At 43.4% G+C, this 13,274-nt stretch overlaps 1 protein-coding gene across 1 annotated transcript in view; it reads left to right on the top strand.

Moving 5' to 3' along the window:
• Positions 1-13,274, top strand: part of LOC115135140 (bifunctional heparan sulfate N-deacetylase/N-sulfotransferase 2-like) — a 180,769-nt gene that overhangs the window by 54,682 nt on the left and 112,813 nt on the right. Inside the window, 1 exon segment of the mRNA XM_029669478.2 lies at positions 6,461-6,490. The gene's annotated coding sequence lies outside the window, so the exon portion shown is untranslated.

Below are 13,274 nucleotides of genomic sequence, written 5' to 3'. Positions count from 1 at the left end.
CTGTCTCTCAGTTCCGGTTGGTCCTTTTCTCTCTGTGACCTCATCGTCTGAATATAACAACTTGCTGCACTAACATCAAAACTCAAGAGAAACTTGAGACTTATGCATTAACTTTGCAGATGATCAAATAATACAGTAGTAGGAGCAGAAAAAACAGATCTTGTCTCAGACATTTGTCCTAGATGTTGTACTTAAAGTAGAGGCAATGAACTGAAGAAGCCCAGCAAAGGCATCATGTTTTAGTGTCGATGTCACCAAAACATCCTAGTAAATTTTCTTGCCCTGCTGCTTTTTGAGGCTGCAGCAATCATCCCCGATGATCTCGCACCGTTATTACGGCAAAAGCTGCAAACCCACTTTGGGTCTTATCACATATTTGGCTTGAAATCCATCTTGTGTGATGAATGTGACTTTTCAGACCTGAACCAACTTGCACACTGTGTGACAATTGTTTCTGTGAAAATGAGCTGATTGTGGCAGCAAATGGGATGCTGCTTTTTATGGCAAGGTAGTTTTTATCATGAAATGAAAATGTTCTTGTCTCACCTTACACACAATTTATAGTAGCCTACAGATTTATTGATAGGACCGTTGCCCTTGTGGGGCATTTGGCTATGTCTGTGTGGGCTGGTTGCTTGCGTGGTTCAGGGCCCTGACTCTCAGTAAAAACGAGAGCAAAGGTTTTGATATGGAAACATAAATGTGCCTTCATATTGGTCAAGCTTCGGTAGTAGGCTACCTCTGTTTATAAAACAACTCATACTTTTTCTTTCCCACTGAATGCTGCAACCCTGGTTTATCTGCTTCCCCCTTCCCCTCCTTGTGGCCTCCTTTCTGCCTGCCTGCCTGGTGGTGGAGGGATGGGGTAGTGGGTGGAGAACGGGGGCAGATGGAGGTAGGGGACCAGAACTACCTGCTGCGTGCCATTCAGCTCACACAGACCCAGTAGTGTAGCCCACAGAACGCCAGCATCCAGCAGCTTAGCCTTCACCCCTTGCCTCTCCACACCCCCTGCTCTCAATCCTCTATCTCTCTCCCTCAGCACCTCCCATGTCTACTCTATTCATGTCTGAAAGGAAATTTGCTTACACTCCGTCCTTTATAAGGTGTGATGTGTTGTGGTTCAGGATTGAGAGCAGTTTACTGCCGTTGCCTCACGCTGGCTTTCTGTGTCTGTATGAACTAATGATTTATATATATATACATACATACATACACACACATACACATACATACATACACATATACATACACACACATATACATACATACATACATACATACATACATACATACATACATACATACATACATACATACATACATACATACATGTATGTTTTGTCTACATTTGTTTTTGTCCCTTTAATTATATTAGACACCTTAATGCATACTTTTATATTATAAGATAAACAAACAAAATACACATTTTAAATAACATTGCCATTAAAATATGGTTATCTGAGAGTACTAATGTTAGTGGGCCCACTACAATAAAAATAAAACTTTAATACATGTAATTTTGTCATTGAAACATTTAAGATACTGTAGAATTCTATTAATTCCGATGGAGGACTGCTTCTTCTGAGGAGTGCCAATATGGCCGACCGGTGGCTTCAAAGACTCTCATTGGCCAATACAAAGCATCTGCAATCCATGGTTTATATACATCATTGATATGAACAGATGCTTGAGGCAATGAGCTAGGAATCTAAGATGTTAGGAGAGGCTACAGGTGCTTGTGAAAACCATGTGTGTTCACATAAGTAGCAAGCTGGGGCATTAGCCTGTCTACTGGAAGGCTTAGCAGCCAGTTACAGTTACGTATGAGATAGATGGAGAATGTGGCAGCGAGGGGCAAACTGGGACAGAATGTCTGCTTCTCTGCTTGGTGAGGGCTGGATCAGAGAATAGATGTCCTCGGACTTTAACCAGTTTTATCATGTTAAATTTGCTTTGGTGTTGTATCCCTTCTCTCTCTGACATTAGCTCTGGCTGCAACTTCACTCTGATCTATAGTGCCCTTCATCACACTGTTAGAAATTGCCACGGAGAAAATGATAGCGATGCACAATATTTATTTACAGCTCTGTGTGTGTGTGTGTGTGTGTTTTACAGACTGCAAATGGATTTTCCCTCATTGTGCCTGAACTTTTCTCATTGGCGGTTTTCATTGGAGCTGAGCGTAATGATTTCTGTGCCTGCATTAGCATGAGAGGAAGAGTGCCTGGCTGTCAGCTCATAGATGTCACCTCATGAACCTTCTGTCCGCCTCCGCTTCTGGATTCTGAAATGAATGCAAAGGGCAGAGGAAAAAATGCCCCCCACCCCCCTTCTCTGCTGTGGCCAGTACATGACTATGCTAGTGCTGCTCACTGGCGTAGATAACGGTTAGCCTTAGTTATTCAAATTAAGCCAACATTCACTCTCCCATGTTTGCCATTCGATTCAAGCTAAGTAGTAGAGGGCTGTCATACCATTAGGGGAGAGCATTAAATCTTAAATCTGCTTCCCCCTGGCCTATGGTGTGGTCTGATTTATTAGGCTTCTGTAATTCACCCTGAGGGCCTCAGGTAGAATCCTGCTCCTGAGTCATTACTAATCTCTAATACCTGCTGCCCGTGTCCCCATCCACCTCCCCCTGTATGTGCCGTATGGCTGCAGAGTGGAGCGAGGGAGAGGAAAAAGACAGACAATAGGATTAGCAACACCATCCCCAGCCGGGCTGAATGGGATTCTGCTGTCGCACCGTTAATTGGCAGATATAATCATTAAGCCATGAATAAGATTTGCAGCGGCTTTAGTGGGTAAACAATAGGACTAGGAATCGCCAGGGACCTCACGATACGACATTATTAGGAAATGTATTGCGTTTCTCACGATTCTATATGCATTACCAGTGTTTTCCATTAGGTTGGCTAATCAGCCGTTTACACACTAATTTTCAGACGGCTACATTTTCCACTTTATATTAACTAGGCTACTTTTCATTTAAAAGTTTCAATTCGCTCGTCCGTCGAGCCCTCTCCCGCTAGAATGAACCATATGCATCTTCTAGTGATCTATTGATAGTGTCTTTGCTGCTCAGCCGCAAAGTGAGTGATAACATGGAAACGCAACAGAGAGGAAGAGGCGAAGTGAGAGTTTTCACTCTCCAAAATCTGTCCAAAATATGGCCAATGCATTTTCTATGGGCTTATTGTGGACCTAAGCCTGCCTTTGGGATAACAACTCCCATTTTTGGGGCCGAGACATGAGCATCTCGTTATATACTGACCTCTGGTTACATTCGAATTTCTTCACCATTAGGGAGAGCTAGCATGATGCTCGTGAATTTGCACATTCCAAGTATTGAGTGGTAACGATGAGCCTAAATCCAATAGCCTAATTATTGTTTTCTGACACATTTTGTATATTTTTTGACAACTGAACAGCAAGTGGTGCCTAGTTCCTTAAAGGCGTCAAACTGACTGAATAAAGTGGATCTCCTGTATCCCTTGCCAGCGTTGTTATATAGTGTTTCGGATATAATGACGACTATGGCACCGTAGAGTCCCTACGCACACGTACACACACTTGTACATACAGTTATATAGTGTTTCGGATATAATGACGACTATGGCACCGTAGAGTGCCTACGCACACGTACACACACTTGTACATACAGTTATATAGTGTTTAATATAATTTTGTTACTATGGCACCGTTGAGAGTCCCTACGCACCTGTTTACACACACTTGTACATACAGTTATATAGTGTTTGGATATAATTCAATTGATTGGCCATTATTTGGCAAGACAGAGTCCCTACGCACACGTACACACACTTGTACATACAGTGCATTCGGAAAGTATTCGTACCCCTTAACTTCCATATTTTGTTACTTTACAGCCTTTTGAAATTGAGCTCCGGTGCATCCTGTTTACGTTGATCATCCTTGAGATGTTTATACACCTTGATTGGAGTCCTCCTGTGGTAAATTCAATTGATTGGCCATTATTTGGTAAGACACACACCTGTCTATATAAGGTCCCACAGTTGACAGTGCAAAAACCAAGCCATGAGGTCAAAGAAATTGAGGCACAGATCTGGGGAAGGGTACCAAAAAATGTATCCTTCCCCAGATCTGTACCAAAAACAGAAAGCTGGAAAAACAAAACCTTGAATTTATTTTAAGGTAATGTGGGCTTTTTACTTCATTTTTCTGTTTTTAATAAAGTCCATCATTTGAAGAACAAACATTGTGGCAATTCATATCTTGCAGTAAAACTGTAAATACGACTTTAATCTCAACCGTTTTATTGTTCTGTTACTTAGAAAATAGTCCTGATCATACACAGTGCCTTTAGAAACACCACCCATTTTCTTCTTATAGCACTTGTCAAACTCATTCCGTGGAGGGCCGAGTGTCTGCGGATTTTCGCTCCTCCCTTGTACTTGACTGATGAATTAAGGTCACTAATTGGTGAAGAACTCCCCTCACCTTGTTGTCTAGGCCTTAATTGAAAGGGAAAACCAAAAACCTGCAGACACTAGGCCCTCCATGGAATGAGTTTGACACCCCTGTGGTACAGCCTGAATTAAAAATGGAATAACCCTCTTGAGTAAATGTCTGCGGCCACGTGGATATTTAAGTAGCATAATAAAAATTCAGCATAAATAACTGTCTGTTTAAGCTTGAAGTTTTTTTGCATTTGATGCGTCCCAATCCACCGCATCTGAGGTGAAAGGTGGCAGAGCTACAGCTGTGTTTGTCAGACCACGAGACACCCCGATAATCAGTCTTCTCATGAAAACGTCTGTAGTATCCAAACCGTTTGGCCTACAAACTATAATGGCCATAGATAACAGGTACAGCCAACTAGTGCAAAAATAATTTTGTGATATTGTCAAAACGATGCAATATTTTGTCAAATTATATATCCCAATAGTTTACTTTATCAATTCCCTGGGACAGAGAGACTGAAAAACAGCTATCTCATGGCCAGCAGACTGTTAAATAGCCATCACTAGCACAGAGAGGTTGCAGCCTACACACAGGCCACTTTAATAAATGGATCACGAGTCACTAAGATAATGTTTACATATCTTGCATTACTCATCTCATATATGTATAAGTACTATCTACTGTATCTTAGTCTATGCCTCCCTGACATTATTCGTCCAAATATTTATATATTCTTAATTCCATTATTTTACTTAAATGTGTGTGTATTGGGTATTTGTTATAAAAATGTTAGATATTACTTGTTAGATATTACTACACTGTCGGAACTAGAAGCACAAGCATTTCGCTACATCCGCAATAACATCTGCTAAACACATGTATGTGACAAATAAAATGTGATTTTTGATTTGATCAGCAGTGAGATGATCCTTCATCCTCTTTATTAAGCTGGTGGCTGATCACAGTGTTGGTTATAGTGCATTGAAGGGGGTGACGTGTGTGTGTGTGTGTGTGTGTGTGTGTATGACGTGTCATCTTGTGTGCCTTGGTTGGATGTGGGTATAGCTAATTATGGTCCAGCGGTAATGATGGTCGTCAGTTATGTGTAATACATATGTAAAGCTGTGTACTTGTGTGCTATTTATCTTTGATAGCGGTAGCAGCAGATAGCAGTGCATTATTTATTCCTCCCAGGCAGATTCCACTCCATCGTGGGTGACGTGCGTTTGACGTGATGCTTTGATGAAGTAGTAGTGTTTGCTGGAGCAGATGAGGTTTAGTAGCAGGTTACAGCACAACCACTGCCTTCCATAGCACTTAGGACCCCCCCCCAATCCTCCACCACCAATACCTTGCCTCCAACTGTGAGCGCTCTCCTTCCTTCCCCTAACAGAGTCCCCAGAGCCCCATAACCCTGGCTGTCTCATAACTAGCTCTGAAATGGACACCTTTCCAATATTCTTTATTATCACTGATGGTTGACAAGGACTGGATAGGATTTATCCATATTTCTTCAACCTATCATGTCTTGCCATGGAAGCCAGTTAAAACGATTGAAAAACAGCTTCTGTGGGTGTGGATAGATCAGGACAGCCTGCTCCTGGAACAAACTGCACCACTACATAACAAACAGAAAATCACCAGGGAGCAAGAGAGGGAGATGTTGACTCAGGTTGTTGTCTAAGCAAGCAGAGGTCAGGGCTCCTCTCTAGCATCATATCTTCATGTGATGCTGTTAAGCCTGCTTTTCTGTCTTTGTCTCTCATCTCTCTTCTTCTCTGGCTCTGTCGTCCTTGACAACCCTGGGGCTTGCCTTTTCAAACTAGGCTACTGTTAAACACTTTTTTCCTTTAATTTAAATAGAAGATACTGCCGTGTATTTGAGAGCTCACTCACTCGCTGAGGTGGGCAGCTCATGTTAATGTAGGTGAGAGTAGCAGGGGGTGCATTTGTGTGGCTGTGAGTTGGATCCTTTAATGAATCCTTTTCTCTCGTTCTCTCCTTTCTACAGGCCCTCGTCTTGCGTGCTGCACACTCTGAGGTAAGGTGCTCTTCAAAGACCAACTGGGTGTTGTGTGTGTGTGTACCCGCCTTTTGTGTATGTGTGATTTCATACAGTGTGTACGTTCACGCAACCCATGTGTGAATTAGCGAAGTGTGTTGGTGTCCTAGGATGATTAACTTTAACATAGCCCAAAGAGCTTTGCATTGCTCATGTGGCTGGTTCTATGATTGGTGCACTTGTGAACCCAGCTCACATTGACTGAATTAGGGATGGGCATTTGAAGTCATTTCACTATTCAAATATGAATTATTATTCTACATTTTTTTTTGTTGTAACTTTGTTTAAACTTGAGACGCTTGCTATGCAGCCTGCTTGACTCGGTGCCCTGTCCGACTCTGTGCGTGCTGCAGTAGGGTAGTAGTGGTTAGGGGCCGGTGTCAAGGGAGAGCGAGGAGAAACTAGTTAGATGACCTATGGCATTCACAAGTTTGTCTATCATCCCATCTGGCTGTTCCTGTCTTTCACTGCATTAAATCGATGTAAAGAAGCTAGCTAAGATGGTTTATACTACTTTGCTGCACTCTCAGTCATTGTCTACAAGAAGTCCATTTGATATTAAATACACTTGCTGTCGGTTTCTCACTGTAGCCTACTCCTTCTCATTTCGCTGACTTAATTACAGCATTCCCACAACAACAACAAACGGCATGAATGAAACGTGTGTAGGCTTTACGGTATGGCTTTTTATGGGCTCACCTCATAAACTACATTCAAAAGGGTTTTTATTAAATTAAGAATTTAAAATGTCATGGTATTTTCTTGTGTGTCGCAATGTCACATAGATAATTATAATTGAGACCGAGCCTTTCATGATCAAATATCACATTTAATTTGTCACCTGCTTCGTAAACAACAGGTGTAGATTAAGAGTGAAATGCTTACTTACTGGCCCTTCCCAACAATGCAGAGAAAAAAGAGTAAATACACAATGAGTAACAAACTTTGCTATATACACTGGGTACCATTACAGAGTTGATGTGCAGGGGTATGAGGTTGTTGAGGTAGGTTTGTGTGTGTGTGTGTGGGGGGGGGGGGGGGGGGGGTTAAAGTAACTAGGCAACAGGATATATAATAAAAAGTAACAGCAGCGTATGTGATGAGTCAGGAGTGCAAAGAGGATAAATGCAAATAGTCCAGGTAGCTATTTGGTTAACTATTTATCAGTCTTATGGCTTGGGGGTAGAAGTTGTTCAGTGTCCTGTTTGTTCCAGACTTGGTGCCGTGCGCTAGCAGAGAGAACAGTCTATGACTTGGTTGGCTGGAGTCTTTGACTATTTTTAGGGCCTTCCTCTGACACCGCCTGGTATATAGGTCCTAGATGGCAGGAAGCTTGGCCCCAGTGATATACTGGGCCATACACACTACCCTCTGTAGTGCCTTGTGGTCGGATACAAAGCAGTTGCCATACCAAACGGGGATGTAGCCAGTCCAGATGGTGCAGCTGGAGAACTTTTTGAGATTCTGAGGGCCCATGCCAAATCTTTTCAGCCTCTTGAGGGGGAGGAGGCACTGGCCTGCCCTCTTTACAACTGTTGGTGTGTGTGTGGACCATGATAATTCCTTAGTGATGTGGACACCGAGGAAGTTGAAGCTCCCGACCCACTCCACTACAGCCCTGTGGCTGGGGACGTGCTCAGCTCTCAGTTTCCTGTAGTCCACAAGTCAGGTCCTTTGTCTTGCTGACGTTGAGGGAAACATTGTTGTCCTGGCACCACACTGCCAGGTCTCTGAACTCCTACCTATTGGCTGTCTTGTCGTCGGTGATCAGGCCAACCCCCTTGGGGGGGGCGATTTTTAGGTTAGTGCTCATGTAAGAGCTGTTTGAAAAGACTGCTTGCCATTTTGGTGGGATGGAGTTTTGGCCTGCCTGGCGCCATCACCAGGTGGTAAATTAGTTAATATACTAAATAGAAAGGGTTCCAAAACCTCTCTGCCAATACAGCTATTTTCCTTTCCCACTCAAATCAAATGTATTTCTCACAAACACATGGTTAGCTGTTTATGCGAGTGTAATGAAATGCTTGCGCTTCTAGTTCCGACCATGCAGTAACATCTAACAAGTAATCTAACCTAACAATTTCACAACAACTACCGTATACACAAGTGTATTTTTTTATTTAACCAGGTAGGCTAGTTGAGAACAAGTTCTCATTTGCAACTGCGACCTGACCAAGATAAAGCATAGCAATTCGAAACATACAACAGAGTTACACATGGAATAAACAAAACATAGTCAATAATACAGCAGAACAAAAGAAAACAAAAAGTCTGTGTACAGTGAGTGCAAATGAGGTAAGATAAGGGAGTTAAGGCAATAAATAGGCCATGGTGGCAAAGTAATTACAATATAGCAATTAAACACTGGAATGGTAGATGTGCAGAAGATGAATGTGCAAATAGATACTGGGGTGCAAAGGAGCAAGATAAATAAATAAATACAGTATGGGGATGAGGTAGGTAGATAGATTGGCTGTTTACAGATGGGCTATGTACAGGTGCAGTGATCTGTGAGCTGCTCTGACAGCTGGTGCTTAAAGCTAGTGAGGGAGATATGAGTCTCCAGCTTCAGAGATTTTTTCAGTATATATGAATGAGTGATGCCCGAACGGTATAGGCAAGATGCAGTACTGTATAGAGTACAATATATACATATGAGATGAGAAATGTAGGGTATGAAAACATTATATAAAGTGGCATTTAAAGTGGCTAGTGATACATTTAATTACATCAAGATGCAGTAGATGGTATAGCGTACAGTATATACAGTGGGGAGAACAAGTATTTGATACACTGCCAATTTTTCAGGGTTTCCTACTTACAAAGCATGTAGAGGTCTGTAATTTTTATCATAGGTACACTTCAACTGTGAGAAACGGAATCTAAAACAAAAATCCAGAAAATCACATTGTATGATTTTTAAGTAATTCATTTGCATTTTATTGCATGACATAAGTATTTGATCACCTACCAACCAGTAACAATTCCGTCTCTCACATACCTGTTAGTTTTTCTTTAAGAAGCCCCCCTGTTCTCCACTCATTACCTGTATTAATTGCACCTGTTTGAACTCGTTACCTGTATAAAAGACACCTGTCCACACACTCAATCAAACAGACTCCAACCTCTCCACAATGGCCAAGACCAGAGAGCTGTGTAAGGACATCAGGGATCAAATTGTAGACCTGCCCCATGCTGGGATGGGTGACAGGACAATAGGCAAGCAGCTTGGTGAGAAGGCAACAACTGTTGGTGCAATTATTAGGAAATGGAAGAAGTTCAAGATGACGGTCAATCACCCTCGGTCTGGGGCTCCATGCAAGATCTCACCTCGTGGGGCATCAATGATCATGAGGAAGGTGAGGGATCAGCCCAGAACTACACGGCAGGACCTGGTCAATGACCTGAAGAGAGCTGGGTCCACAGTCTGAAAGAAAACCATTAATAACACACTACGCCGTCATGGATTAAAATCCTGCAGCGCACGCAAGGTCCCCCTGCTGAAGCCAGCGCATGTCCAGGCCCGTCTGAAGTTTGCCAATGACCATCTGGATGATCCAGAGGAGGAATGGGAGAAGGTCATGTGGTTTGATGAGACAAAAATAGAGCTCCACTCGCCGTGTTTGGAGGAAGAAGGATGAGTACAACCCCAAGAAAACCATCCCAACTGTGAAGCATGGAGGTGGAAACATCATTCTTTGGAAATGCTTTTCTGCAAAGGGGACAGGACGACTGCACCGTATTGAGGGGAGGATGGATGGGGCCATGTATCGCGAAATATTGGCAAACAACCTCCTTCCCTCAGTAAGAGCATTGAAGATTGGTCGTGGCTGGGTCTTCCAGCATGACAACAACCTGAAACACACAGCCAGGGCAACTAAGGAGTGGCTCCGTAAGAAGCATCTCAAGGTCCTGGAGTGGCCTAGCCAGTCCAGACCTGAACCCAATAGAAAATCTTTGGAGGGAGCTGAAAGTCCGTATTGCCCAGCGACAGCCCCGAAACCTGAACGATCTGGAGAAGGTTGGGTGGGCCAAAATCCCTGCTGCAGTGTGTGCAAACCTGGTCAAGAACTACAGGAAACGTATGATCTCTGTAATTGCAAACAAAGGTTTCTGTACCAAATATTAAAGTTCTGCTTTTCTGATGTATCAAATACTTATGTCATGCAATAAAATGCAAATGAATTACTTAAAAATCATACAATGTGATTTGTGTGTTGTTTTAGATTCCGTCTCTCACAGTTGAAGTGTACCTATGATAAAAATTACAGACCTCTACATGCTTTGTAAGTAGGAAAACCTGCACAATCGGCAGTGTATCAAATACTTGTTCTCCCCACTGTACATATGAGAAGAGTAATGTAGGGTATGTAAGCATGATATAAAGTGGCTAGTGATAAATTGATTACATCAATTTTTCCATTATTAATGTGGCTAGAGTTGAGTCAGTATGTTGGCAGCAGCCACTCAATGTTAGTGATGGCTGTTTAACAGTCTGATGGCCTTGAGATAGAAGCTGTTTTTCAGTCTCTCGGTCCCCTTCTTTGATGCACCTGTACTGACCTCACCTTCTGGATGATAGCGGGGTGAACAGGCAGTTGCTCGGGTGGTTGTTGTCCTTGATGATCTTTATTGCCTTCCTGTGACATCGGGTGGTGTAGGTGTCCTGGAGGGCAGGTAGTTTGCACCCGGTGATGCATTGTGCAGACCTCACTACCCTCTGGAGAGCCTTACGGTTATGGGCGGAGCAGCTGCCGTACCAGGCGGTGATACAGCCCGACAGGATGCTCTCACTCAGATCACTCCGACAGTCCAAGCAAAATTCTTACTTGAGAAATTGCTCTTTGCTAAGGGATAGATCGAAATTTACAGAATGGGTACCTGGATGGAAATGGGAGAGGGTCATGCTTTTTCAATTTCAGTCAAGGGGAGGGTTAAGTATTTACATTTTTTAAATCTAGTCCAGGGGAAGGTCATGTAATTGAAATTGTAATATTTTCAGTGTTTTATAATTAGCTAGTTATTAGGCTATAATATCGATGTGTGCCCTGTTCTCTGATTCTCTGCTGGGCGCGCAATATCAAGTGCACCTGTCGGCTTTTTAGTGTGGTCTCAATAAAATGATCCGTAGGCTATAGGCTATGGATACTCGGAGAATGCTCAGAGAAGCATCGAGCAACGTTGTATTTCTAAGAGAGCTGCTGGGATGATGTAAATTAAAATTAGGCTGCATTACAAACCATATTCCAACCCTGAGCCCCGGACTGCTCTGCTCTTGCTGATCAAAACCCTTTTTGTGTGCTGCCTAACCAATGCTGTGCTGTGTAGGCCTACAGTGGCAGTTCAGGAGGGCTTCTTCCAATTAGACCTAGTCCAAAAAATGATATACCTTGCGTGTGGACTAGCCTATGTTCTGTTCAGTTTGAGAAGGAGAGCGTGAAGATGAGGAGGACCAGAGGTCAACTTTGAAAGCTTGCTACTACTAGAGTTGATTTGAATAAAAACGATGTTTCTTACCCATGATGTGTTTTTCAGAGCTATTGACCACACAATAAGCCAGATTCGAGTAACTTCCATTGTGGAGCAAAGACTCGAAGCAGCAGTCGCAGCACAGTCGATCTGAAATGTATGCAAGGTTATTTCATTAGGCCTACCTTTTATTTAAAAATAGCACAAGACCTTTTCATTTATTTTATTTAACTTTTAAGAACACATTCTTATTTTACACAATGACTGCCTACCCCGGCCAAACCCTCCCATAACCCGGACGACGCTGGGCCAATTGTGCACCGCCCTATGGGACTCCGGATCACGGCCGGTTGTGATACAGCCCGGGATCGAACCAGGGTCTGTAGTGACGCCTCTAATACTGAGATGCAGTGCCTTAGACCGCTGTGCCATTCAGGAGCCACACGCCTACCCATTATTAACTTCTGATTTTTAAGAAAATTAAACCTGTTCAATTTATATAAAGTGATCTTCAGTATGACAGCTCTTTGGTCCGTGATGCTTTATACTTAAACAAGCTGTGAAATACCCATGAAAGACGTGACTGATGCGTATGGGGATATCATTGTTTCGCGTCTTTGAATTTCAGAGGCTGAGCTACAACATATAGCAGAGGAGACAAAACATTTTACTTTTCTTGGGAAGTAATCAAACTCTCACTATCAATTGATTAAACTATTCACTTTCTGTACAATAGAATGTTTAAACCCATACATCTTTTAGGGAATCACTGTGACCTTCTCTCGTTGGGTTAAGCCATGGAAGAAAAGTAGCCAGCAGTTAAAGCTGACATTTTTCTGTGTCGGTAGGCGTGTGGTCTGGGATGGGAAGGTAGGCCTGCGGTCTGGGGTGGGAAGGTAGGCCTGCGGTCTGGGGTGGGAAGGTAGGCCTGCGGTCTGGGGTGGGAAGGTAGGCCTGCGGTCTGGGGTGGGTGGTAGGCCTGCGGTCTGGGGTGGGTGGTAGGCCTGCGGTCTGGGGTGGGAAGGTAGGCCTGCGGTCTGGGGTGGGAAGGTAGGCCTGCGGTCTGGGGTGGGAAGGTAGGCCTGTGGTCTGGGGTGGGAAGGTAGGCCTGCGGTCTGGGGTGGGAAGGTAGGCCTGCGGTCTGGGGTGGGTGGTAGGCCTGCTGTCTGGGGTGGGAAGGTAGGCCTGCGGTCTGGGGTGGGAAGGTAGGCCTAACTCTTGGAAGTACCATGCTCCGATTCCTAATGATGTCTCAGATTTAATTATTTGCAAACAGGGACAGTTTCATTGCAAA

The sequence above is a fragment of the Oncorhynchus nerka genome, linkage group LG10 (genome assembly GCF_034236695.1).
Source record: "Oncorhynchus nerka isolate Pitt River linkage group LG10, Oner_Uvic_2.0, whole genome shotgun sequence".
Lineage (NCBI taxonomy): Eukaryota > Metazoa > Chordata > Actinopteri > Salmoniformes > Salmonidae > Oncorhynchus > Oncorhynchus nerka.
Note: the sequence above shows the minus strand (reverse complement) of the source record. Positions and strands in the feature narration are given on the sequence as shown.